This window comes from Triturus cristatus, chromosome 7 (assembly GCF_964204655.1).
Source record: "Triturus cristatus chromosome 7, aTriCri1.1, whole genome shotgun sequence".
Lineage (NCBI taxonomy): Eukaryota > Metazoa > Chordata > Amphibia > Caudata > Salamandridae > Triturus > Triturus cristatus.
Genome location: NC_140590.1, coordinates 348,889,831 through 348,892,524, shown reverse-complemented (window position 1 = coordinate 348,892,524; position 2,694 = coordinate 348,889,831). Strand labels below are relative to the sequence as shown.

The 2,694-nt window shown below is 34.5% G+C and overlaps 1 long non-coding RNA gene across 1 annotated transcript; it reads left to right on the top strand.

The window, feature by feature from the left end:
• Positions 1 to 821: 821 nt before the first annotated feature.
• On the top strand, positions 822 to 2,373 carry LOC146809639 (uncharacterized). Its single transcript, XR_014965574.1, has 4 exons — positions 822 to 908; positions 1,369 to 1,474; positions 1,904 to 1,998; positions 2,275 to 2,373. It is a non-coding gene; the product is annotated as an uncharacterized LOC146809639 (long non-coding RNA).
• The last annotated feature ends 321 nt before the right edge of the window (positions 2,374 to 2,694 follow it).

The following is a 2,694-nucleotide window of genomic DNA, read 5'->3' as shown; positions in this document are numbered from 1 at the left end:
GACATCCACAATAATGATCCTGACTACAACTTTGACATGGTGGTAGTCATGAGAATACTAGTTATTCCTGACTTTGTGCCATACTGGGCCACTTGTGCTTATTACCATAAGATGGCATTTCTGTTTCTATTTTGGATAACGTCTTCTATTGCTCTTTACGCTAAAATAGATCCTGTATATAACTAGGCAAAAAGCAGAAACGGGTTTGGCTTTTGTGACTTTGTTCTGTTCAAACCGTTCAAGACTATTGCCGCTTTCATATGTCTTTGGCGTCGCCAGAGACTCGTATTTGTTGACGTCTTCATACAAGAGTTACTCTAAATAAAAACTGTTACTTGGTTTATAACCTCTCTTATTCATTAGATTTCACATTATCTTTTAACTTGCGATATATGTATTGAAATATCGCAATAGTTTTGTTTACTTTACCATTTAAAGATGGCCACTGCTTTCACCTTTTCTTTTTGTTGTGCTTAAGGTCGATGTTCATTCCCATTGCTTAATATGGGTCACATACCATAGAGCGTAGGGTCCAAAAACGATCATTTTCACGTGCTCGATATACTATTTGAAATTGTACTTATTGATATTATAATATAGAGTTAACTCCAAATCAAACTTGATATCTGGATTTTAACTGCTATTTTAACAATTCATTAGGATCTGTACAACTTTGGAATTTGAGACACATGTATTAAAATATTGCAACAGATTTGCTTATTCTACTATTCAGAGATGGCCGCCGCTTTCACTATTATTTTGCCGTGTCTAAGGTCGTCATCTATTTCCATTACCTAACAGGTGACACATATCATGGAGCGGGTGATTTAAAAATGCTCCTATGCATGTGCTCGGCTTATTACTTGGAACTGCCGACACTGAGAAGCACGGGCCACCATGCCCCTCTGGTGAGTCTACTTAAGGAATAGCCAGTCTTCCCGATATAGAAATGCCCGTTAGTGTCGAGTGACATAATGAACTTGCTTATATATTGTTAGAGCAGGTTTTGTGTATTCTTGGACAAAACTCGAATTTCCATCTAGATAGGATGTTGTTTTTACATTATTGTTCACGACTATCACATCGCGTACACTTAATACAATGTATTAAACCATCTACAAAGATGGCCGCCGCAACTCACTGTTGGGTGTTGAGTTCGTTTTTTTTACTTTATACAAGTCCTTATGACTTTCGGGACCTGTTTCTCTTTTTCTTCTAAAAAAACCTATCTATAATTATTGAATTACACTGCTGTGCTTGATGTACCTTACTTACTGATTTGTTGACCTCAACATCTAAAGATGTTTTTTTCGTTTATTTCTTATTTTATTGCGCCTAAAATTTTCGTCGACCTTTAATTCTCAATAGGTGATGCATCTTGCAGAGCGGGCAATCTAAATATACCTACGTTCTGTAGTTCGTTTGACTATTCGTAAACCATGAGACCACTATTACGGGCCACCACGCTACATTGGTGAGTTCTTTTATTAAATAGGGACCTTTCTCATAATACTGAAATCGTACAGATAACATGATGCAATTGCTGTCTTGCCGCTTAAGGCTACACACTTTTTAGTTGCGTTTCATCCATTCTCTGCTCTCAGTTGTAAATTTCTACTTATACAAAATCTAAAAAAAAAATCCAATAAAATTCTTTGTTCATATATCTGACCGTAAAAAATGACAAGGAAGTAATTCTTGCTTTTTAGCTGTTTGATTACTTAATGATATGACATTGACAACTATGGACGTATAATGATTATCCATTTGGTGTTTTTTATTACATAATACTCACATATATATTGTGGATCTAAAAGGTGTTGATACATGAATGTATAGATATGTTGGGTGGACACCAGTTGGTATAGCTTCTATTAGCTATATATTTATTTTTTCCGTTTAGATAAAATTTACTTTACAAGAAGGCCTTTGAAACACTGGAACTTTCAGCTTTTAGTTTGAATTATACAGAGAACTAATTTACATCGATATTTGAAGGTATGTGATTAATTATCACCCAAAGAATTTATGATGAATAATTTGTATTAAAAAATGGTTATCGGAATAGGGTGTATAAATGTTCGTTTTTCGAGTATATAGGCCCACCAATATAAAATAATTAATGACTATTGCGCATTTTTATATAAATGTCAATTATTTAGTAAATAGCTATCCAATCTTGTTGTTGTTTTTAAATGTCTTGTTTTGTATTTTGTATACATAATAAGTTTTTTCCTAGAACTAAAGTGCACTTTATATATGTTTTTTTAATAGCCCTGAAGAAGTCTCTGTTTAGGAGACGAAACGCATTGGCTATGATTCTTCATGCACATGAAAAAATGAAATAAAGAAAATAATTTTTCAAAGAAAATTTCATCTACGTCGTGGACATTTGTTTATAATTCTCATTTACTTTGTGAACAGTGCTGAACCCATTTGTGCTGAAATATATATATATATATATATATCCAAAGTATCCAACAGTGCATGAGTACGCTCTCAGGAAGGAAAGGCAGACACGATCATTCCCATCACCAGTTTAATGCACACGACGCGTTTCGGCAGAAGCCTTGTTCACGTGTGACAAGCTGTCAATATTCCACACTGATAAAGTTAACACGTTCCAAAGTGAGCAAAATCAACATAGGACAATCCCATAATGCATGACCGCCATCTTGGAATGGGTAGAATACC